The sequence below is a fragment of the Alexandromys fortis genome, unplaced genomic scaffold (assembly GCF_014885135.2).
Source record: "Alexandromys fortis isolate MF-2015 unplaced genomic scaffold, M_Fortis_MF-2015_v1.1 scaffold_69, whole genome shotgun sequence".
Classification (NCBI taxonomy): Eukaryota; Metazoa; Chordata; class Mammalia; order Rodentia; family Cricetidae; genus Alexandromys; species Alexandromys fortis.
The window spans coordinates 8249755-8275132 of record NW_026067951.1 but is presented as its reverse complement, the minus strand read 5'-3'; the positions used below and the strand labels follow the sequence as shown (position 1 = coordinate 8275132).

Below are 25378 nucleotides of genomic sequence, written 5' to 3'. Positions count from 1 at the left end.
GTAAGAACAGAACCAAAGCAAGAGAAGTCTTTGGTTACACTTAGCGAACCTGCCCAACCAAATGCTAACTTTTTTTTTCCTGCAGTATTTGGCCTTTGAGTCGGGATTGTAGGTGGCATGTTATTTAAATAACCTCACAAATGTGATGGTGCAAGTTTATAAATGCCAGCACTCGGGAGGCCGAGGTAGGCAGATCTCTGTGAGTTCAAGGCCAGCCTGCTCTACCTAGCAAGTTCCAGGCCAGTCAGGGCTGCATGGGAGACAAACAACAAACGGAAGAACAAATGATTCTTCAAAAAGAAGTAGCACGGGAGTGAAAGGGGCTGATGTTTACTGTATGCATGGGTCAGTATAGATGAAGTGTAATTGAGAAAAGATAAAGTTAATAGAAGTGCTATGCTTTAAGCAACAAGTGGACAAAAGACAAACTCTACCTCGAATAATGGTGCACACCTCTAATCTAGCACTCCTGAGGCAGAGGTAAGTAGATCAAGCTTTTGAGGCCAGCCTGGGCTACACGTCAAGTTCAAGGCCAGCCTAAGACAAAGTGATTTGTCTAAAAAACTAAGGGCTGGTCAGGTGTGGTGTAGGCTTTTAGCTCTCTGGAGGTAGAGGCAGGGTCTCTGAGTTCAAGGCCAGCTTGGTCTACAAAGAGTTTAAGCAAACCAATACTATACAATCAAAACCTCCAAACTGGACCAACTGAAATTCCAAAGGGCTGGAGATAAAATTGTGTGATAGAACACTTGCCTAGAATATGTGCAGGACCTAGATATCACCCCCCCTTTTTTTTTTAGAAAAGCAATCTATGTTTAAGGACTGTATTTGACAGTCTGGTAGGACAGTAACAAGTCAGCTCAGACAACTCAGACATCAGCTATGATATCTCAATCGACTTCTGCCAAATGCTGATGAAATCTTGGCTTTTTCAGAGCAGCAGTCTTAACTGAGAAGTTGCAGCAATCAGTGAGGTTAAATGGTCTCTCCTAAATTAGAATACTAGTATAATTATTATTAATTTAAATATAATTTTAGTTTTTTAAATTTTAATTATCTATATGTGTGTGCCTGCTTGTCTGTAAGTGCGCTACATACATGCAGTGCCCATAGAGGTCAGGAAAAGGTGACAGGTCCCCTGCAATTAGGAAACTGACTTTAACTGATGGTATTCACTTCAACTTGCTTTATATGTACATTGTATATATATATATGTATAAAGTATATATATATACAAAGTATATATAAGTATATGAAGTATATATATTTGTGTATGCATGTGTAGCCCTATGCAGCTTTGCCATGTATATATACTTAGGCAGCAACTTTCAGATCAAAGCCCAGAGCTTCTACATCCCTGTAAGACTCACTCAGGATTCCTCCTCTGTCTAGCTCCTGGCAGCCAGCACTTTACTTCCCAGCTCTACAATGTTGTCCCAAAAGGCATCCCACAATATGGTACCTTCAGAGGAGGTAAGAGCATCCTTCCTTTTGAGATCCATCCAAGTTGCTGCACGTGTTTGTGTTTTAAGCTGGTAAGTAGGTGGCATTCCCCAAGAATGTGCCAGTTTGTTGCTAATCACATCCTCTGAGGGACATCTGGGTGGACTCCAGTTTGAGGCTAATTATGAATAAAATTGTTATCTGCGTGGCAATTTAAAAGATAATGCTGTTATTGAGTGCAGACCAAAGGTTTGTTGAGGGCAGAGAGCATTTTGTCCCATAAATGGATAGTATAGAGTTTTCACAAAGACACAGAGGAGAGGTTTGAATGAGTGCAGACATAGGCCCCATTCCAGGAGATGGCATGATGCTATGGCTAAAATCAGTTTTGTAACTCAGGCAGACTAGAAGCTGAGGCCTGACTGTATCTGCTCCTCCCTGGGATAGCCAAGGCAGGCCTGTTCTGGAAAGTTCCTCCTCTGTCAAATGAAGTGAGTAGCAAAAGCTCCTGTTCCAGGACTGTGTTTGAATTAAAGGTGGCAGTATGCAAAGCTCTCGGTGTCATTAGTGTTTGATAATAAATTCTGTTATTATTGCTATTAGTAGATCACTTATCTACCCAGTATGATAATAATAAGGTAGCTAAGAACTTTTTTAAAAATTTACTTATTTCTGTTTGTGGGTTGTGTGCATATGGGTACATATAGATGTGTGGATACGTGTGCTTGTGTGTGCACATGGGTGTGTGGATACGTGTGCTTATGTGCACACATGGATATGTGGATATGTGTGCTGTGTGCACACATGGATATGTGGATACGTGTGCTTGTGTGTGCACATGGATATGTGGATATGTGTGCTGTGTGTGCACATGGGTCATGTGGATACATGTGCTTGTGTGCGACTGTGGTTGATTTTAGGCATCTTTTTTAGTTGCTCTCCATCTGACATTATATTGAGGCAGGAGCTCTCACTGAACCTGGAGCTTGCCAGAGAGCCCCAAGGGATCCATCTCCCCTGACCTCCAAAGCGGGGTTACAGAAGTGCACCACTACACCGGACTTTGATGTGGATGTTGGGAATCTGAACTCAGATCCTCATTCTGTGCAGCAAGCATTTTACCACTGAGTCATCTCCCCAGACCTGACATTATAAAGCCTATATAAATGTGTATTTAAATTTTATATTTATATATGTGAACAACTGCCATTTTATTTTCATTTTTCTCTCTCTCTCTTGTTAAAAAATTTTTGAGACATATCTTATATAACCTAGGCTGGCCTCAGACTCAACTCTGTAGTAAGGATGACCTTGAACTTCTGATCTTCTTGCCTCCACTCCCAGATGCTGAGATTACAGGCACGTGACATTTAATCAGAGTTGTTTAGCACTGGGGATCAAACCCAGGGCTGGTGTGCAGTAGACAAGTATTCTACCAGCTCAGTTACATCTCCAGGATGCGTTTAACATTCTGAATTGCCTTCTTTCATAAATAATAATTCTATCTTAATGTTATACTGCTGTGAATGCATCTTTATGCATGATGATATTTACATTTCAAAATATTAAAAATTTTAGAAGTCTTGCAATATCTTTTTCTGTACAACCATTGGATGTTTCCGTCAGTCTTGGAAAATGGCATCTGTCTTTAAACAACGAGTTTAGAAGAGTTTATATTTTCCTTTTCCTAGTTCTCTATTTCAACGATAGGACTCTGGTTCATCCTCCGCCTCCCACCAAAGGTTGATGGGCAGGGAGAGAAGAGGGGATCTCGTTCTGTTCCCCTTGCTTGCTGGTCTGCATACCTAGGGTCATGTGGAGAAGTGGGGAGTGTCTCTCTGTGACCTCCTGGAATGCTATTAGCACTCTGAGTCACAGAGAGCCAACCTCCCACCAGGTAGCACGGGGCTGGGTGGTTAGAAACTAACCATTAACCAACTCCCGGGTAGCCAGGGGTGAGCAAAGTTTCCAGCTGTTGGACAGGACTGGTGATATTTGCCAGGACACAATTGAAGCCGAAGTCATCAGCTGTGACATCTCAGGGTGCTTCCTCAAGGGAGGTGCTGGATTATGCTCTGTTAGGTTTCTTAAGATTAATCAGACACTTTGCCGACCCTGGAAGAATGAGTGTGTGCAGAAAAAGTTGATAAAGACGCTTCTGGGAGGAATTTGGGCTCTGCGGATGGGTGCAAAAGCAACCAGTAACCAGATGTGGTAGGCAAAGGGTTCCAGAGCCTTCCCTCGTGGCCAGCTATCACACAGTGGCTCACACAATAGCTGCCTCTGACTAATTTACTTCAAGCTGTGATTTCTTTGCTCAGCTGCCTCTGGCAGCTAAAATGCCCTGCCCTGGAGACATCCCACTCATCCGCTGAGACCCATTTTGTGGTCACCTCCTCAATAACAACTTTCTTATCTCAACCGGGCAGAAAGGCTTGGTTTTCTTTGCCTGCAGTAAAACTAGAATGCTGTACGCAGTAGTTGCTACATTGTTTTATTTTGGTTTGTACTCCATCCTCTGTCCCTCATAACTGATACTTAATTGGATGGCTGACTCAGGTTCCTAGAAAATGTGTGTGACCCCAAATCTAGGGAAGATATTTGACAGGTGTTTGCTGAAGGTAGGGAAGGCAGAGCTCTTGGAGGAATCCAGGGGGCCAAGGGGATGGCATATTGGTTACTTTCTTTGTTACTGTGACACAATACCTGGCCACAGTTAAGGTAAGGAATCACCGTGGGGTGGTGATTTCAGCTCACGGTTCAAGGCTGTGGTCTGCCGAGGTGACGGCATGGAGTGGGAGCCTAATGTAGCTGGGCACATTGGGTGCACAGTCAGGAAGCCGTCAATGCAGGCGTCAGCAAACTTCCTTCTTTTATTTAGTCTGAGATCTCAGCTCATCAGTTGATGTTGCCTACATTTAGGGTGGCTCTTCTCACCTAAGATAATCCAGTCCAGAAATCACCTTGCCAACACGCCCACACACAGTGATTCAAAATGCTGTTGAGATGAGGATTAGCTTTAACCCTCACTGATGAGAACATTGGAGTCGTCTTGAGTGCTCACCAGTGTCTTTCGAGTTCCTCTTCTGGATCTACTGCTAGCGTATTTTCTCATATCTGTTGTGTTAACTGTGGCCGCAGTGTTGAATCCTGGCAAAAGGAATGTGGCTGTATCGCTCCCAGTCACTTTAGAACAGCTTCCTCTGCATAAGTCTCCTTGCCTCCTCCACTGGCTCTCAGGAGGGAAAAGACCACGAAGTTCTCTTGGAGGACACGGAGCCATGAGATAGAAGAGGTCAGAATCTCAGCCTGGGAAACAAAGTAGGCCAGCTGTACTCAGAAGGAGGTTTGTCTCTGAGGTGATTCTAGACCTTGTCAAGTTGACAACTGTTGCAGGTTACTTTTGGAGGCATACACTCATCGTCGGGTGGACAGACTACAGGAAATGCCAGCAAAGGCCCAAGGCAATTTTAGAAATGTCTTTTCCTCTCACATAACATAATCAGGCTTTTATAACTTTGTTCACTTCCAAGAACATAAAAATGAGAAGAGAACCCTAAACAAATCAGGCGTTTACTCAAAGGGGAAGAAATAAAAAAAATTGCAACGTAAGCGAGTGGCTTGGCAAAAGCATGTCATTTTGTTGTGAACAAACTTAGGGGCTTGGTTTAATTGTATGAGTGTAAAATGTTCCATTTTTCTGTTTGAGTGTGTATATGTGCACATGCGTGTTTATACGTGTATGTATTTGTACGCATGTGTAAGTCAGAGGATGTCCTCAGATTTCATCTTCTCAGGAGCTTTCTACAGTTTGCTTAAGATAGGGTCTCTCACTGGCCCAGAACTCCACCAAGTAGGCCAGGTTGGCTGCCCCTCCTCCCAGGCCGGTAAGCATTTAGGGATCTCCTGTCTCTGTTTCCCCCGTGCCTGGATCGCACTACATCACACATCTGACTTTTCATGTGGGTTTTAGAGCTGGGAATTCAGACGCTTAAGTGCTTCACCGGCTGAACCATTTCTTCAGCCCCTCAAATCAGCGTCCTTTAACTTTCACCTTAAAAGAAAGGACAGCGACACCAGCTCTCCTGAAAGAATTTATTAGATGATAGCAGGCAACTCGCAGTCAGGGAGATAGATGGGTGCTATATCAAACTGAAGGTGCAGAGAAGTGTTTGAATACAGAAGAAAGACAGAGTGTTGCAACAAAGAAGACACTGTTTACAGAGGCTTATCACAGGAGCTGAAGTCACTCCCTGAAAGAGACAGGTGTCAGACAAGTATCCTTGTGCAAGTGGCTACTTAGCTTGTAGCTAGTTGCCTTTAGGTGCCTCATGCAGTGGGCTGTGTACATGGAAACAATTTGCTTTGTTTTTGCTTCTGTTTTGGTATATGGATAGTATAAGAATGCATGCTCTCTTGACTGTGTGCACGTGTGTATGTATGTACGAGTGAGTGTGCAGGTCAGTAGACAACCTTGGCTATCATTCCTCAGGCGCTAGCCACTTTTAACAATATTTATTTTTATTTTATGTGTATTAATGTCTTGCCTACATGTGTATCACATGTGTGCAGTACCCACAGACGTCGGAAGAAGTTGAATCGCCTAGAACTGAAGTTCCCGAAAATTGGGAGCTGCCATGTGGGTGCTGGGACTCAAACATGGATCCCCTGCATGAACATCAGGTGCTCTTAACTGTTGAGTCATCTCACCAGCACCCCACTTTTTCAGGGGGTGTGCAGTGTCTCTTACTGGCCTGGAATGCAACAAGTAGGCTAGGCTAACTGGTCAGTGAGCCCCAGGGTTTCATATACCTCTAGTTTTCATACACTGGAATTACAAGCATGGGGCACCATTTTTTTCTTTTTCTTTTTTTAAGCATATATTCTGGGACCTGTTTTAGATCTTATGCTAGAAGGACAAGCACTCTGTGGTTTGAGATATCTCCTCAGTCCTGGACCCATTTGATTAGGGCCAGACTTAGGTGTCTTTATTAAGTGCTGCCAGCTTTTGCATGACTAGAAAGTTTAGGTCCCAATTTCCCCCATGCTCTGTGTTTTCTGCTTGAATGCTATTCTGTGTCTATTGGTGTGGGAGTCCTGTGTATGTGTGTAGGTGCTATCATGTGTGTGTGTGTGTGTGTGTGTGGTGCTATAGCACGACACAAAACAGAATAAGAGTCTCTTTAGCTTTACTTTTTTAAAACCCCATGTCCTTATAGGAACATCAAGAAGGCAGGGCTTCTAGAAGGAGGCTGGCTGCCTCTACTTAATGCCTACTAACTAAAAGAACAAAAACAGTCTCTGGGCTGGAGGGAAAAAAGAGAGCTAGGGAGAAGCAGGGCACAAAATAAGGAAGCATTAATACTCAAGGAAGAAACTGTGTACAATTGCTGGACTAGAATCTTGGGGTCTGCCATACTCCATGGAAGATCTTATAGTTTGGATCTAAACATCTCCCCAGGAGCTCATATGATATTGGCTTTCTTGTCAGCTGGTAGGATTTTGAGAGCGATTGAGTCACAAGGACACCAACCTTATCAGTGTACTCACCCAGTGTATATCCATAACTGAATTGACTGTCAGGGGATGGGCCTGTTGGAGGAAGTGGGTTACTGGTTGAGGGCCTCCAGAGGGAGATTCTATCTTTGGGACCCCCTTTCTGTCACTCTGCTTCCTGTTCAACTACCACGAGGTGAACAGCTTTCCTTCGCCATGTTGTTTTCTGTGATGCTCTCCTCCTATGTTGGAGCCAGATGGCCATGGGTTGAAACTTATGCAACACTGTGTGGTAGGTACTTTCCTCATTGGCATGGGAAGATACACCACAAGATGATGGAGGAAGGTTATTGGTTAATTAATAAAGAAACTGCTTGGCCCTGATAAGTTAGAACATAGGTGGGTGGAGTAAACAGAACAGAATGCTGGGAGGAAGAGGAAGTGAGGTAAGACGCCTCAGACAGATGCCATAGCTCTGCTCTCTGCGGCAGATGCGATGGAGCAAGCCACTAGGTCAGACATGCTGAATCTTTCCCGGTGAGACTGGTGCTACACAGATTATTAGAGATGGGTTGATCGAGATATAAAAATTAGCCAGTAAGGGCTAGAGCTAATGGGCCAAGCAGTGTTTAAAAGAATACAGTTTGTGTGTCGTTATTTCGGGGCATAAGCCAGCCAGGTGGCTGGGAGCCGGGTGGCAGGCACGCAGCCCGCAGCTCCATCCACAAGAGGCTTCTTATGGGAGGAAGGATTCATTTGGGCTCACGTTTTCAGAGGCTGGAATGCATCACGGTGGGGAGTGTCATGGTGGGCAGCAGAGACATGTGACCAGAACTGCTCACAGCCTGGAGGATCAGGAAGTAGAGAAGAGGGACTTGCGGAGCTTCTCTGGGTTTCTCATCTCACCTTTTTATCCTGTCAGGGACTCCAGCCCATGTGTGCTGCTTACATTCAGGGTGGCTTTTCCCTCCTCGGTTCAACTGCGCTGGAGATTCCCTTTGAGATATTGTTCCAGATGACTTCAAATCTGATCAGGCTGAGGATGAAGATTAACTGTCACACAGTGGTCCACCCTGAAGCCATTTTCTTGGGTAGTCCATCACAGCAGCGAAAACTGAGTAGCCCCGAAGGAATTTCAGGACCCCAAGGATCGAAACCGGCTTCTGAAAGACTCTTGTGGTCCTTTCAGTTAGAAGGAGCAGAGTGACACCTGAGTTGTTGGAAATGGCTTGGATGCAGGGAGGTTATGAAGGGGCCTCCAGTAGAGGGATGCCTCAGAGGCAGAATACTGGGAGGGGAGTGGACACTTGGTGAATGCCAGGGTGACTAACTCTAGAGGTCAAATGGAACACTGTCTTCCACTCTACCTCCCCAGAACATGCACTTCAAAGAATAGAACGCTAGACATGATGTCATCCAAGGTTGAGTTTCCCTACCTGTGACTTGAAACAGAAATTATTTATCTAGAAAAACAGGCCTTTTTTTGTCTGTTATCTTCTGATAGGACAGAATGTATTAATTTATTTCCAAATTTTAAATCTGTCTTGACTTAAATCCTACATGATTGTGGTGTATAGCTGGGTTTCCACTCCCTGCCATGTTGGATTGTAGTCTATTATTAGCTATCATTTTGTGGAGGGTTTTCATATTCATGTTCATGACAGATATGGATCTGTTGTTTTCCTTTCTTGGACTATATTTGTCTGATTTTGGCACTTGGGTAGCATTGTCTTCATAGGATGAATTAGGAGTTCTGTGGCTTTCTGCTTTAGGAACATATGGTAAAGAATTGGTATCATTTGTTTCCTAGATGTTTGGAGGAATTGACTCCTTCATTGATGTAATTCTCTTTATCTCATAATTTTCTTTGTCCTCCAGTCTGCATTGTCTGAAATGCAGCTTTCTTCAGTCTTGTGTTAGGATGCATTATCTCTCTTCATCCCTTTACTTCTCATTTTTTATTGTGATAAATGACACACAACCTAAAATGTACCAGTATAGCCATGAATTTTAAATATTTATTTTATTCTATTTTATTTTATGTATATGAGTACTTTGTTTCATGAATGTTTATATACCTTATGCATGCCTGGTATCTACAGAAGTTAGAAGACGGTATTGGCTCCCCTGGAGCTGGAGTTATGAATAGTTGTGAGCCTCTATGTGGGTGATGGGAACTGAACCCAGGTCCTTTGTAAGAACTGCAAGTTATCTTATTACGGAGACATTTCTCCAGTACTCACCTTATTATAACAATTTTTAATGTATAAAATAAAGGGCATTAAATATACTCTAGGTATTTGATCACTATCACCATTACCTATTTTCTGAACTTGGAAACAGAATTTCTGCATCACATAGGCTCATGTGTCCTCATTGCTGGCGCTGTGAGGACAACAGTAGGAGGTGTGTCCCTGAGGGTGGGCTTCGAGACTTCCAGTGTGCTCTCTGCCTTGTGGCTTTTGAACTGTGAGCTCTTAGATCTCTTGGCACCACGCCTTTACAATACCCATAGGAGCACGGACAACTTACCAGTGGCTACTACCACTGAAGAAAATGATATCCTGGGTCAATAATGGAAGTGTTAGGAAGAATGTAAGAGCCAGAGAAGAGACGAGTGCTGTGGAACACTATCTTCTTTCTCATATGATGTGGCCATTGCAATCGTGAACACAGCAGCTATGGATATCTGCACAAGACTGAGTCTTTTAATGGTCAGTCCATCTTGGGTGGAACTATTGGCAGTTAATGGTTGCTGAGATTCTCCTTTGGTTCTTATAGTGGGAACCTGATTGGCTTCCTAGAGATGTAAGCAGAGACTGCTTGTTCATTTCCCGGCCTCTCAGACCTGAATTAATCAGACAGAAATTATATTAATTAAGCAACATCTTGGCCTATTAGCTCAGGATTCTTATTGGCTGACTCTTACATCTTAAACCAACCTATTCCTATTATTATGTATTTTACCATGAGGCTCATGGTTTACCGGTAAGGTTCCAGGCTGTCTGGCTTCTTCAGCAGCTACATGGCATCTGTTTCCTGCAGCTACGTGGAGTCTCCTTGATTCTGCCTTTCTCTCTCTCTCTCTCTCTCTCTCTCTCTCTCTCTCTCTCCATCTCTTTTTGGATTTTCTGCCTGGATTTACTCTGTTAAGCCATTGATTGAAAGCAGCTTCTTTATGAACCAATGGCAATAAAACATATTCATGGCATACAGCGAAAAAACACACAGAAATGTCAGGACCTTCTATGATGAGCACTCCCCCCCCCATTTCAAATTAGTCTACATTGAGTCATCTTTAAGATAAATTTGTTACCAGTAGTTGGCATCTTTCTTTTAAAAAGGAAGTTTCATTTTTAAAACTTGCATGCCCCCCCCTCTCTCTCTTTCTCTGTGTGGTGGTGGGGGGGCATCTGCACATGAGTGCAAATTGCTCCACAGAGACCAGAAGAGGCACTGGGTCCCTTAGAGCTAGCGTTACTGGCAGTTGTGGACCAATTGATGTGGGTGCTGGGAACTCAACCTTTGCAAGAGTACCATGGGCTCTCAATTGCTGAGCCGTCTTTCCAGCCCCATCTTCTTTCTTTTTTAAATGTATATCTAACTTTGATCTGTATCCAATAGAGTTGATATTTGCAAGTGTTGCTTGAATCTCCCTGGAAGTTATTTCTCTCTCACACAAGCATTCTAAGATCTATATGTAAAGAAATCAGAGGCAAGGGAGGATTAAAACCAGACTCATCTGTGCATGACCCCAATTTGAGGAACATAACAACACAACCTCTTCATTTCCATTTCATTTCATTATTTTTTCTTTCCTCCTTATCTTCCTCCTCCCTTTTTTCCTCTTTTGAGACAGGGTCACAAGTATCCCAAACTGGTCTTGAACCTACTATGTAGCTGAAGTTAACCTTGAACTTCTTAATCTCCTGCCTTGATCTCTTGAGTGCTGGGATTACAGGCCTGCACCACCATACCTGGTTTATATAGTACTGGGGATTGGACCCAGGGCTTCATGCATGTTAAGCCAGTACTCTACTAACTGAGCTACCCAGCTCCAGAAACACAATCTTAAGGAAAGACCCGAATTTCCTACCACCCATCAGGCTTGTTATATACCACCTGCATTCTTGGTGCCAGAAGAAGGCACTGAATTCTCTGAGAGTGAAGTTACAGATGGTTGTGTGATGTCAAGTGGGCACTGGACGCGAACTCGGGCCCTATGCAAGAGGAATGGGTGCTTTTAACAGTCGAAGCCATCAACCCAGCTCCAAGAAGTGGCATTTTTGATGGCTTGTGACATCTTTTGTGCCTTAGCTGAGAGTCACAGTTTCTGTGTGTGCTGGGAGTGTGAGCCAGTGCTTCCTTCGCCCAGCTGGGCATCTATCTGCTTCAACCAAGGAGCCTGAGGGAGGGGCCTTTCATGCGGGACATATTTTGTACAGGTTCTGGAAGAAATAAGAGCATGTCGCTTGTCCCTTGTCCCTAAACTCTGAGCAGAGAAGGAAATATGAGGTCACATCCATGAAACACTTCGTTTGGCCCAAATACAGTAGCAGGACCCAGGTGCCAGCATGCCACTCAGCATCAGAAGGTGACGCGACATCCAGGAAGTGTTTCTTGACAGCTATTTCAACCTGGAACTTTCCACGTAGACTGGGCTGTCTCGCCAGTGAAGAACAGGGATCCACCTGTCTCGGCATCCCTATTTATGGGTTTATAATTAACCTCCTCCTTGCCCGGCTTAAACCCAAGTCTTCATACTTGCCCGGCAAGCACTTTACCTACTGAGCCATTAGGTAAAAGAAACAGATAGTCTGTTTTCTTTCCTCCATGACTGTGATGCCTCAGGTGGATGAGGCCGCTTTTGCTCTTGTCTACTCACAGGTAGGTAAGATTCAAACTCACATATCTACATCCCCGCCCTTTCCATTGACTAAGGCTTTCAGGCAGGCGTGACTCAAGTGATAAGATGGCTGGCATCCCCACAGTCAGCAAGTGACTCACTGGCATGTGCCGTCTGCTCTTGGACCTAAAATACCTCTGTGGAGGTGCAGCTGAGTCAATGGGCAATGAGTCACGGATTGTTAGAAGGAAACTCTCTCTGTGGATTTGATCTTTCACAGGGATACATTGTTAGCGCATATCTGTTACAGAAGATACAGGGTGATTACTTGCTGACCTCAAGCTTTTTCCTTTTCTCTCTGTTCTGCTCCATAAGCTGGCTTCTTCCACTGTGGCTTCCCAGAAGTTTGCCCTGTTGCATAAGATTTCCTTTTTGCTGTTGTCTGATTTTTTTTTTTTTTTGAGACAGTGTCTCACTATGTAGTCTTGGCTGGCCTAGAACTTACTATGTAGATCAGGCTGGCCTCAAACTCAGGAATCCACCAGCCTCTGTTTGTTGGGATCAATGGCATATACTACTATAACCAGATAAGACTATCTTTTTGTTTTCAAATGACTTATTTATTTTTTATTTTTTTCTGGGCATTGTTGTTGTGTCTGTAAGAGGGTGTTGGATCACCTGAAATGGGAGTTACAGATGGTTCTGAGCTGCCATGTAGGTGCTGGGAACTGAACCTGGGTCTTCTGGAAGAACAGTGCTTTTACCTACCTTAGTCATTTCTCCATCCCCTAAGACTACAATTAAGAATGATCTTATTTGTAATTATGTATATACATGTGTGTATGTATGCACATGTGTGTATGTATGCACATGTGCGTGCAGTACCCACAGAGGCCAAAAGAGGATATTGGATTCCCCGAAGTTTGCGTTATGGGGTGTTATGAGTCACTGGAGGTGGATGCCGGGAACCAAACTTAGGTCTTCTGGAAGATCAGAAAACACTGTTACAGTCAAACTATCCATCCAGCCCCAGCTGCCCAGACTCTTGATTGTTAGGAACCCCAATCCTTCTCTTTGTTTTCCTGTCTACCTGATGCCCTCTCTTTACTGCTCAGCAAAGAGAGCGATACATATCCCCAGTTCCTGGAAATATGTTGATGAAGGCATCTGGCTTGTGGCTACTGTGGTTCAGGTACTATGGGTGTGTGTCTCAGGGGTTCTCGAGTGGACACTTGGTCCCCAGTGTGATGATGTTGGGAAGTAATAATACCTTTAAGAGGTAGAGTCTGGTGTGGGAGAGGCCCTTACATGGGGGCATTTCCCTCTGAGGAGGTTCATGCTGTTCTTATTGAGTTAGTTCTTTTTTTTTTTTTTTTTTTTTTTTTTTTTTTTAACCAGACCAAGTTGTTACATAAGAGCAAGACTGGTGAAGCAGATGCTGGACACAGTGGTATGGGCTGTGGTCCTAGAACTCAGAAGACTGTCCCAGGGAGCACTTCTGGCCACTGCTGACACAGGCATGTACACGGTGCACAGACATACATGCAGGCAACAGTTCCCAGCACACACACACATACACACACACACACACACACACACACACACACACCTACACCCGACTTAAGTCTCCCAAGGGCTGAATATTAAGATCACTTGTAATGTTTTCTGTCTTTTCAGAATTTTCACTGTAGTGGAAGTTAGCACTGTGGGTTGGGACTTTACTGGTTCTCTAGAGCGACAAAGTGGTAGATTGTCAAGACCTAGTCAGCTCAGGTCAAGTTTAAATTTATCAACAAATCTCTTTCAGTATCTCAGGCAAAGGCTCTTTCTCCATTTATGTGACACATTTATCAGCACTCACTACCTTGAAATGTCCAAACTGGCTTATCTAGAAAGCAACTCATCTCAACTTATCTAAGGTAAAAACGGGCCTAAAATGCAGTGAAGAGCTGAATCTCACCTCTCTTTCCTTCTCAGTCCTTTCCCTCCTCATCCTCCTGCTTCTTCATACTGGGGATTGAACCCATGGTCTTGGACACGTTGGGCAAATGCTTTTCCACTGAACTGATGCCCTAGCTCCTCCTGCTGCTTTTGTCTTAATAGTCCCACGTAACCCTTCACTCCAGCAAAACTAGTCCCATGGTACAGAGTGGAGATCAAGTGTGAGTGCCCCGAGTTAGACCACCTCCTGCTGTTGATTTCTTCCTTATATTCCATCACCACTTTGATCTCTGCAAGCCTTGGCGCAGGGAGGGGATTGTACTGCAGGCAGAAGGCGGATATTTTGTCTCACAGAGAAAGGGAATCTTTTAGGATTAAGAAAGGGACAAAAATCTGGGAGTGCCTCACTGTATTACACCCCATCCCAGAGCCTCAGGGAGCATTGAAGAAGGAGGAGCAGAGGAAGGGGCTGGGGAGACTTCAGGGATGATGTGACCACGTACTCTAAAACTCTCTGTGCCTGGGATTACTGGCACAAAATCTGCATAAGATTGGACTCCTCAGCACTCTCATGGGGAGGAGGTGCTTGGGGAGCCTGGTCCTTCCTTGGGAATTTACACAAAGTTGAGGGTTAATGGAGGAGGGAGAGACATTTTCTTCAATGAGGTAGGACATAGGCTGTCCTAAACAACCCTAATACCTAGAAGAACTCACTGGGCCACAAAAAAACCTCAAAAAGACAAAAAGATAGATAAGAAAACAGAAGGGAGAGTAGATAGGAAGAGGAAGGAGATTAGCAGGGGAGTGGGACAAGAGAGGGTAATCGGGATAATATGAGAAAAATATACTATATGAAAAATAGCACATTGCAACTCATTATTATGTATAATTTATATATACTAATACTATACACATGTGTATACATACATACTTATATATATATTTGGGTTTTGTGAGACAGGATATCATTATTTAGCTCTAGATGTTCTGGAACTTGATATGTAGACAAGGCTGACCTTGAACTCACACAGATCTGCTTGCCTCTGCTTCCCAAGGGCTGGCATCAAAAGTGTGCACCATCATATCCAGCTAATACCAATATAAAAATAAATCATCTATAGGTCCCAGAAATAGGAGATTGTTGTTCTCTTTCTAGGAACATCTCGGAAAGACAAGACTGTTGGGGAAACTAACATGGTGTTGCTCTGAGAAGGTGGATCTTACCCTGAAGCCATCATCTTGTGGGTGCTGGGGACAGCATCTAAGGCCTTATGCACACTTGACAAGTGCTCGGCCTCTGAGCTCAACCCCAAGCCCTTCCAAGCCATCTACCACCTTGGTGGAGATTTGGATTATTGCACTTGGCATGAACGCCAAACTCCATTGGGTCATGTGAACAAGGAGATGCTTGCTCTGTGTCCCTTTTTATAGTCTTACAAAGACGTTGTCTAGAAGGGAGCAGTCAGAGCAGAGCTTTCGCTTCTCTCAACAGAAGGATGAGCTGGCAGTTAGTACAAGGAAATATCGTGAAGACTCACGAACATTTATGCTGCTAAACTTCCTACCCAGGACATAGGCACATATGTAGGACATCTAATATGGTGCTTAGAGGACTTGATTAAGATCCCTTTCCTGGGATTGGAGAGATGGGTTAAGAGAGTTGGCTGCTCTTGGCAGAGCACTGGAATTTGGGTCTCATCGCTCATATTGGGTGACTCACAACTATGGGCCACTCCAGTGCCAGAGCATCCAATGCCTCTTCTGGCCTCTGCAGGCATCTGCACATGTGTGTGCATGTACACACACAGCCATACACCCAAAATTAATAAAATAACTTTCAAAAAATGATCCTTTTCCTTACTTGTATTGTGAATAAAGCTCAGTGCATATTCTCCCATCATTTGAAATATGTCCCTAGAAAATGTTGAGAATTAAGCATTTTTAAAATTGACTTGCGCAAAGTGTTTTAAGGAAATATACCATTTCTTCGAGAGAGTAATCCTTGCTTTGAATAGATGTTCTAAAATGGGCTTTCAGATTGTTTCTCCAGCAAGAGAGCAGACCGAGTCAGCAAAGCTCCCTTTCACTCTGTTTGGGAAGCATGGATGGATGCAATTGTTGGTGGGCACACTACCCAGCGGGGTGGTGTGTCCCCTCGCCGGTCCTCAAGCTTACCCTGGGAGCAGCTCAGGTCAAGGTTGGTGCTGGGACTGCTGTGCACACTGGCGGCCCGAGTAGAGGGAAGTGTGTTCTAACTTATCTGAGTCCCTCTATCTAGATAAGAGAAGCCAAGGTTCCAGTTCACCCCCCTTTGCTGTGATTACATATCAGGAACCCAGAGTTCACCTTGTTCCAGAGAGCCGAGCTGAGGACACTTGCTTGATTATTCTCAGCGGCGTGATTAACTCGCAAGCTCAAGTCTCATGACAGAATTTAGAGACTGATTATCAGCCTACTTTACCTGCTTCTGGGGTCAGAGATAGGAAAGTTATTATATAAATATAAATATATATCGATTGACCATGTGCATAGTAATGCAGTTTGGCATGATATTTCAAACACATGCATTCTCTTTGTGCTAAGCTAACAAATGTGATTTTCCCCTGCCCCAGAAAGATCCTTCTTTCCCTTTAAGAGTGTTAAAGGTACTTTTCTTGGCTTTTGAGTTAAGAAAGCCAAATTTGATAGTCAGAAATATTTGGAAAATAATTTGACTTTTATGTCTGTCGAGTGCCTTCTTTGTAAACACAAAGTTTGCTCAAGGTGCTGTGACATAGAGACATGGAAAGGGTCCCAGAGGAAGTGACAAGCTGGGACTCAGGCCTCCCAGGTCATTGTTTCAGAGTGTTGGTAAAACCAAGCAATGCAGCATCTTTCGCCAGGCACCGTCCACACTGAGTTTTGAGACAGGGTGCCTCACCGGTCTGGAAGTCATTCATTTAGCTAGGCTGGCTGCCAGCCACCCCAGGGACACACCTGCCTTCATGTCCTCAGCACTGGGGTTAGACGTGTGGACCACCATGCCTGACTTGTTTGTTTTTACGAGAGAGTGTCTCACTGTGTAGCCCAGACTGACTTCAAATCTGGAATTCTCCTGCCTCTGCCTCCCGTGAGCTGGGATTACAGGCATTTACCATTATGCAGAATAAGGGGGATTGTTATTATACAGGATTATATAGGTCATTTTTGTGCCGAAATATAATATACTTTGAGCATATTTTCCCCAGATGTTTTTCAACAGGGCACTAAGAGGATGCCTGTTGAATAACAGCATTTGCAGTCTATATGGCTCTTCCTATGCTTGGGTGTATGGTAATTTGGAATTCCTGGTTCTCCCGCTTCTACCTCCTGAATGCTGGTATAGCAGGTGTGCATTGTTTGGTATCTTTACATTTTTCAGACTCCTCTGCTTTCAAACACACTTGGTCATTCCTTGCAGTCTCTTGTGTTTTGCTCTGATTTTCAGGTTTCTCACTCATTTCTTTTGGCAAAGTAGATTTTTTTGAAATGACCCCGTGTAAGCCAGTAAGCAGGAAGCACTGGCTGGTCTGATTCCACGGTCTGCTGTTTGTGCAGACTGCAGCTTGCTGAACTCTTTCTGTCTGCTTTCCTGGGAGGTGCACACTGCCTTGGTGGTTTCGTTTACAGGACTGATGAAAGGCCTGGTTCAAGGATGTTTCTCCAGGAACGTTTGTTTCGGTTCCACCAACCCTGACTGCTTTAAGCTTAAATATCCAAGTGAATCTCTCCCCATCACACCGGTAATTCAAATTCTTATAGAGCAATCTGCCCGTGATTTGCCTTGTGTTAAAGCTGTCCAAGGTTGTGTCTCTTTTTTTCTACCTATATAATCTTGATGTCAGCATACACAAACTTTTTCTTTGGTTGTCTTTGGAGACAAGGTATCTCTAATTAGTCCAGGCCAGCATCAGACTCCGTCTCTTGCTGCTAGAGCCAGTCAGGTGCTACAGTTGCAGTCCTGTGCTAGCTACCACAGAGGGATAAAGCAAGGCTTTGTTTCCTTTTATTTTGCACCATCTCACATTTACACGATCTGCACTTCGTGGGTGGGCCTTGCGAGGATTTTGTTTTCGTGTGTACTTTGAGCATCTTCTACTAGGTGTGTTCAGCCTTTTGATCTTGAGACATGACTTGGTCAACTACAAAGTTTGCTCTGGAGAACTGTGCAATTGAATTACAAAATAAATAACGGAGGGATGGAGAGATGGCTCAGTAGTTAAGAGCCCCAGCTTTTCTTCCAATTCCAGTATCCACATGACAGCTCGCAACCATCTGTTTCTCCAGTGACGCCCTCTTCTGGCCTCTGTAGGCACAAGTCATGCAAAAGTGGCGCATGGACAAACATGCTGGAAAAATACCCATATAGAAATAAATAATATGAATTAAAACATAGCACAAAAAAATCTCAGATTATTTTAAATAACTTTATAATTTTGTATTGGGTCACATTCATAGTTATTTGAGGTACATGTGGTCTATAGGCTGTGTGCTGGAAAGACCAGTTTTGGGGAGGCTTTATCTCCTGTTCCTGGGGCCATCAGTCAAAAGCAGATGTTTAAGATGTCAGCTGGTTTTGATGTCACCTTACCTCTCAGAGATGTGTTGGAAAACTCTTGTTGAATGTTGACCTGGAGTTTGGCTATTTACACAGGAAGAGTGTTTAGGAGTCTAGTCGTCCAGGCAGCAGCAAATGGACAGATTTTCATGTTTGTGGGCTTGTGGGCCAGGCTAGAAGTGAAAGGAACAGTATGGTAGACACCTATCAGCTCAGACTGACTTTAGGAGTCAATTTGGTTTTCTAAAATCTAAGCAATTCGGAGCTGGAGGTAATGGCTAATGGCTAAGAGTACTTGTTGCCCTTGCAGGTGTCTTGGGTTTGGTTCCTAGAACCTACATGGTAGCTTACGAATGTCTATAACCCCAACTCCAGAGGATAGAAAACCCTCTTCTGGCCTCTTCACAATACTGTGTTAACATGGTGAACCAGACAAGCACAGGCAAAACACTCATACACATAAAATAAATCTATAACAAGTTTTTAAAAACCCGGAGTTTTTCTACTTACTATGTCAAAAGCAAACCAACCAACCAACCAACCAACCAGCCAAACAAAAACCCAAAATATAAAACACACACCCATACACACAAACCAAACAACAACAAAACAGCAATGACTCCCTCCCTGAAACGATGAATTCAGATGTGAGTCCTGCACCCCCACCACACAGCCATTATTCAATGTGACGGTCATTTTTCAGAACCCGGTGGAGGACAGTGTGTCTCAGAGACTGTCCAAAGACAAGGGCATGCATCTCTTCTGTGAGGTCCTGGAACAGGATGTAGAATAACCAAGCTATTGGTATTAAACAGTAACCGGGGATTTAGTTCCTCACCATGATGGTTACTATGATATGGTTCTGCAATGTGAAGTGTAAGGGTGTCTTTATAATAGAGACCATGAAAATGCCACCATCGGTGTCACAGCCTGACTATCTTGCAAATGAAAAAGACAGAGAAGAGAGCTTCCTGGTTTGAATGGACTGCTGCGATTCTAACCTGACCCTGTCATCTCTCTCTAAAACTTCAGAAATCACCTACAAATCCGCCTTGTGAATGGACCTCGTCATTGGCACGTGCAGAACCAGGTGTGGTGGCACACACCTACGATCCCAGAATTTAGGACCGGAAGCAGGAGGATTCTGAGTTTGAGAGCAGCCTGAGATCTTGTCTCAAAAAAAAAAAATTAATTGCCTATAATTGCACCTAATTCTGAATTTCCCATTTCTTGGGAAATTAAAAGATACTCACTTACATCCAAACTTATCATTATGGTAGACAGACAGACAGACACACACACACACATCACTATGTACATATATATCTAGCTGTGACTGTTACTTTGCCCTCTTGGTCAATGCAAAAAGTTTGTTTTTGGGATCTTCTGCAAGATCATTCCTAAGCATCACTAACAAGATGGAGCAACCATCCTATGGACAAGTCCTGACAAAATGGAACCAGCGATTTATGAGAAATGCACAGAGCAGAGAAATCAGATGTGGAAATGTGACAGTAAAACCCAGATTATGGAAAACCCCACAGGACCAATGATCTGAATGAGGTCGAAGGCGGGAGGGACACCAACAGAGACACTCCGTTAGACTCCCAGTTATAATATGAAAAAGTCGATAGGAAAACAGGAATTCAAAGCTATAGATTTTTGAGACAATTTAAAATTGAAAAACAACTAGATTTTTAATGTTAGACAGGAATTGTTGGTATTAAGAATATTATTTTTTAATTTTAAAATTTAAATTATTTTAATCAAAGCATTATCATTCTATGTGTGCCATGGCACATGGAGCCGATTTTCTCTTTTTTTTTTTATTTTTCGAGACAGGGTTTCTCTGTAGCTTTTTTGGTTCCTGTCCTGGACTAGCTCTTCTAGACCAGGTTGGCCTCGAACTCACAGAGATCCGCCTGCCTCTGCCTCCCGAGTGCTGGGATTAAAGGCGTGCGCCACCACCGCCCGGCCCGATTTTCTCTTTTATGGCCAGTCACAGATATCAAACTCAGGTTCTGGCTTGCCTGGGCAGGTGTTTTACCTGTGGAGGTGTCCTGCTGACCCTAGGAAGACTATATTTTAAAGGAGGTGTAATAAAAAGTATTATGTTTTGATAAAACGTCTATTGATAGAGAATGAAATATTTATGAATAAAATGATGGGAGTTTTCTAAACCATTTTGCTTCAACATAACCAGGGGCGGGGTTGGGGGAGAGGCAGGGTGGACATGGAGCAAGATGCGTTTAGATGCACCAGTTCCTGAAATGGGGCACTGGGAAGAAGGGGTCATAATTTGTTTTTGTTTTGATATTTAATATTTTCTTTGACTGATGAATCTATTTATTGAATTCTTCCAAATTTTTGTTGGTCTTTTCCTCAATTTCTTCTTCTTCTTCTTCTTCTTCTTCTTCTTCTTCTTCTTCTTCTTCTTCTTCTTCTTCTTCTTCTTCTTCTTCTTCTTCTTCTTCTTCTTCTTCTTTCTGAGGCTGGGTTTCCCAGTAGCTATGGAGCCTGTCCCGGAACTTGCTCTGTAGACTCGGCTGGCCTCAAACTCACAGAGATCTGCCTGGCCCTGCCTCCTGAGTGCTGGGATTACAGGCATGCACCACCACCACTGACTGCCTGGCTGTCTTTCCCTCAATTTCTTTGCAGGATTTTTTCATATCCTCTTAAAGACCTCTATCATTTTCATAACAACATTTTTTAATTCACTTTCTTGTGTTTCAGCTGTGTTGAATCGTTCAGGTCTTGCTGGGCTCTGGTGTTGCCATATTGCCTTTTCTGTTATTGATTGTGTTCTTACATATATAAAGGTTTTCTTGATAACACATTGAAGACCATCTACGAAGCAAGTCTTGTGGCCAGATGTGGAAGATGAATTGTTTTTATCACTTATAATAGAAATAAGCAAATATATCTGGAAGTCTCAGTCTAAAGTGCTTTCATTGACTTGTGTGTGTGTGTGTGAGTATGTTCGTATGTATATGCTCACGTATGTTTGGATGTGCCTGCCTGTGTACCCAGGGACAGGCCTGAGGAAGATGGCAGGCAACCAGCTCTGACATTCTCCATCTTATTCCCTTGTGACAGGGTCTTTAGATGAACCTGGAGCTAGGCTGGCAGCAAGCAACCCCAGTGATGGTTTGTCTGGGCCCATAGGCTACAATTTGCCATGATGGACGGACATGGTGGTAGTGTAGCAAGAATATATATTCAGGCTTGTTATTCAGGCTGTACTGAAACTCACTGTATGGCCCAGGCTGGCCTCCAGTCTCTGCTTCTGGAAGGCATCAGGGGCACACCCCACCATGCCCAAATACTTCTTCCTGTTCCCTTGTCTCCCCCCCCCCCCCAAGGAAGGACACTCTCCTTGATTCCTCCTCATTACAAGAAGTTTTCAGGTTCACTACAGAATACCTACCAGCAGAGTGCTCTAGATAATAACTTAGGGATTCTGGGTAAAGGGCAAGCATGTGACACCGTGTGGTGATGATATCATTAAAGTCTCCTGGAATTGTTGCAGTCAGGTGTTCCTGGGCTAGAACCTTGACCCTTCCCTGAACCTCTCCTTATAAGGTTTGAAAGCAGCTGCTTGTGACCTGGGTTTGAAGCAGCAGGCCTCCTGTTCCTTGTAAGTGAGAACGTGTTTAAGGGAGACCTCATTTGTAAGAAATAGGGGCAGCAAAAAAATGCAAAAGGACGAAGACAAGTAGCAACAGAACTGCGTGGCAGGGTTCAGGAAGGCTGAAGATGGACTGATCTTGACTCAGCAAGCTGGGCTCTGCTCCGCCTTGGCCTCTGTGCCTGTTTTTGTCACATCCTAGGGGGAACTTGGTGAGCTTTGGATAATGGAGAGGCCAGAGTTTTTCCGGACAGGGAATCAGGCTGAACGTTCCTGTTCAGAAGATGGAGTTGAAAGGTCCTTATCTCTTATAAAATAAAATAAAATATAAATTTCTTCCAAGTTGTTTTCACTGATACCCTGTGTTCTTGGCCCTCATCTCTCACCACAGCCCTGTCTCACCTCATATCTTACCTGAACCTTGGAGGAGATGCTGAGATTAGCATTCCAGGAGTGGGGCGGAGCTTCCCCATGTAAGTACAAACAGATGCAGGACCGCGGTGTGCAGAGAATTTAGAGACAACAATGTAGGCTAAAGTTGGGTTTTTGAAAAATTATCATCCTGTCATTCTCAGCAATGTTCTAGGGGGAAAAACTTCTTTTATTGGCATAAATCCTAGACAGTTGTGGTTTGGGATGAGTTTCATGACACAGGTAGGTTTCAAACGAGCACATTTTCATTTGCTTGCTATTAGCAAGTTTTTGTTGTTTGGGATTTTATTGTTTAAATAATTAAAATAAATTTTAGTGTGCATGTGGTGTGATCTGTGCACATGTGCACACATGCAGGCACACGTGTGCTGTGGTGTACATGTGGGACTAATAAGGCATCATTTGAGGACTTGGTTCTGTGCTTCCACCTTGTGGGGGCGGGTCCTCTCCTGTGTCTGCCATTCTGTGTACTATGCTAAGCAAGCTGAACTGTGCGCCTCCAGCTGATCCTGCTATCACTGACTCCATTTCTCTGGATGCCGAGATTAGTTGCAGATACCAAGCTGGCTTTCTGTGGGACATGGGGATTGAACTCAGGTCATCAGGCTTGTGCAGCAATGCTTTCCCCCACTAAGCCATCTCCCTGACCCCTGGTTTTGAGATGGAATCTCCAGTAGCTCTGGCTGGCCTGGAATTTGCCATGTAGCAGAGATCATTTGAATTTCTGCTCCCTCTTCCTATCTCCCACGTTCTGTAATTACAGGCCTGCACCACCATACCTGGCTTGATGAGACATGCTTTCTACACGGAAGTTATTTCTCAGAACTCCCGTTCCCACAGTCAGTCTGCAATACTGTTAGCTGCTGCCTTCATTTCAAGAGTCAATTTGTCCAGCATCCTCCTAGTTGTCCTTGGATACAGTACCTTGTATTCCTGTGTTTGAACAATGATGGTAAGTGCAAAGGGGACACAGTGGCACACAGACTATGCCACTTTGTCCTTCCGTGTGAAAGCCTGGAACTAGAGATTGGTGTTTGAACTTTAAAACAGCAAAATTATGTGTAGTAGGAGCCATAATATAAATCTTCAGAATAAGCAATGGAGCCTCATGTGAAATATTTTTACCGAAGATGTGTGTAAGTGAAAGTTTTAATTTTTTAAAGAATTTTCTTTTGAAATTAAGTCTTTGAGAATTAGATACAGTGTACTTTGATAATATTTACATTCCTCTTCCAACTCCTCCCAGATCTAATCCTTCTCTACCCTACCTGCCCAACTTTGTGTTCTTTTATTTTTAATTAGAGTGTGTGTGTGTGCATGCGTGTGTATTTGTGCACGTGAATGCAGGTGCCTACACAGTCCAGAAGAAGGAACCTGGTTCCTGGAGCTGGAGTTGCAGAAAGTTGTGAGCCAGACATTGGTGCTGGGAACTGAATTCAGGTTCTCTAGAAGAGAAGAAAGTGTTCTTAACCCCGAGCCATTTCTCAAGGCCCCAGATCCACTCCTGAACTAGGGGCCGAGGGGCAATATGGATGGTAGCTACTGAATTGGGCTGGGACTGAAGATTATTCCTTGGACAACTTTTCTTCCTGTGCCTCGCATCAGCAACTCAGAGCTCCCTGCCTGGCTCCTTTCCCCTTCCCTCGCTGCTTCTGGACACCAACAAGCACACCTTCGTGGCGGGGTGGTGGCAGGTGAAGCAGGCAAGGGCAGAGGTGGATGAGCGTGGTGGGTTCTGCAACCCAGACTTCTATTTTTAATTTCTGAAGGATTTATTATTTATTTGTTAGCTTGTTCATTTATTTGTCTTATGTATATAGATGCTTTGTCTGCACATATGTCTGTGAACCACATGCTTTCAGTGCTCACAAAGGGCAGAAGAGGACTCTGAATCCCTGAACCTGGAGTTTGTGGGTGCTGGGAATCAAACCTTGGTCCTCTGGAAGAGCAGTCAGTGTTCTTAACTGCTGAGTAATCTCTCCAACCCAACCTGGACTTCTATAAAGGAGTGTGTGCTTTGAAAATCTGGGTAAGGCATGGGTAATTTTTAGTGTGTGTGTGTGTGTGTGTGTGGTGTTCTCAGTGTCATGTCTACTATGTGGAAGTCATAGACCTTGTGGGAGCTGATTCTCTCATTCCACTATGCATGCGGGTTCTAGATGTTGCTCTCAGGCCTTTGGGCTTAGTGGCAAACACTTTTACTAAATGACTATCTCATTGGTCTACAACAATTGTGTTGTGAAAGATACAACAGGAGATGAATCAAGTTGTTTGTGAGTGGAGTTCATTTCCCAAACCCTCCAGTGTAAGAGTTACCTGCAAGCATAAAGGCCAAATGATCTCTCCTGTATCCCCATCCTAACAACTCTGGATCAGCTGGATATTGACCTGGGTCCAGCACTAGTCCAAGGTCTGCAGAAAAAATATAATATGCAAATAAACGGAAATAAAAATGTAAAACATCTGGGGCTGGAGAGATGGCTCAGAGAGGTTCAGAGCACTTCCTGCTCTTCCAGAGGTCCTGAGATCAGTTGCCAGCAACCACATGGTGGCTCACAACCATTGGTAATGAGATTTGGTACTCTCTTCTGACATGCAGGCAGAACACTGTACACATAATAAATAAATAAATAAATAAATAAATAAATAAATAAATAAATAAACAAATCTTTTTTTTTAAAAGTCTATTTAGTGCCATCATCCACTAATAATTGCTAGTGGGATTTTGTGCATACATCTTTTTTTCTTACCTCTTTTTTTTTCATGTGCAGGGGACTAGAATATGTATTTTGTTTTGTGATTTGTATGGCTTGGCTTCATTCCATGGCATTATATACTGTCTACACCATTGTGTTAATAGATGACTTGTATTCCGGGCAGTTGTGTAATTTAACCTACATTCTACTGTCGGATATTTGAGTTGGTTTGGTCTTTACTATTGAGGACAACACCTGTGTTACTTATAGTCACAAACGAGTCATTGAGCAAGTGCTGAGCTGTATCCTTATGACAAATGTCT

At 43.7% G+C, this 25378-nt stretch overlaps 1 long non-coding RNA gene across 1 annotated transcript; it reads left to right on the top strand.

Moving 5' to 3' along the window:
- The first annotated feature begins 1387 nt into the window (after positions 1-1387).
- LOC126506742 (uncharacterized) lies at positions 1388-24997 on the top strand. Its single transcript, XR_007593319.1, has 3 exons — positions 1388-1470; positions 22319-22400; positions 23123-24997. It is a non-coding gene; the product is annotated as an uncharacterized lncRNA (long non-coding RNA).
- The last annotated feature ends 381 nt before the right edge of the window (positions 24998-25378 follow it).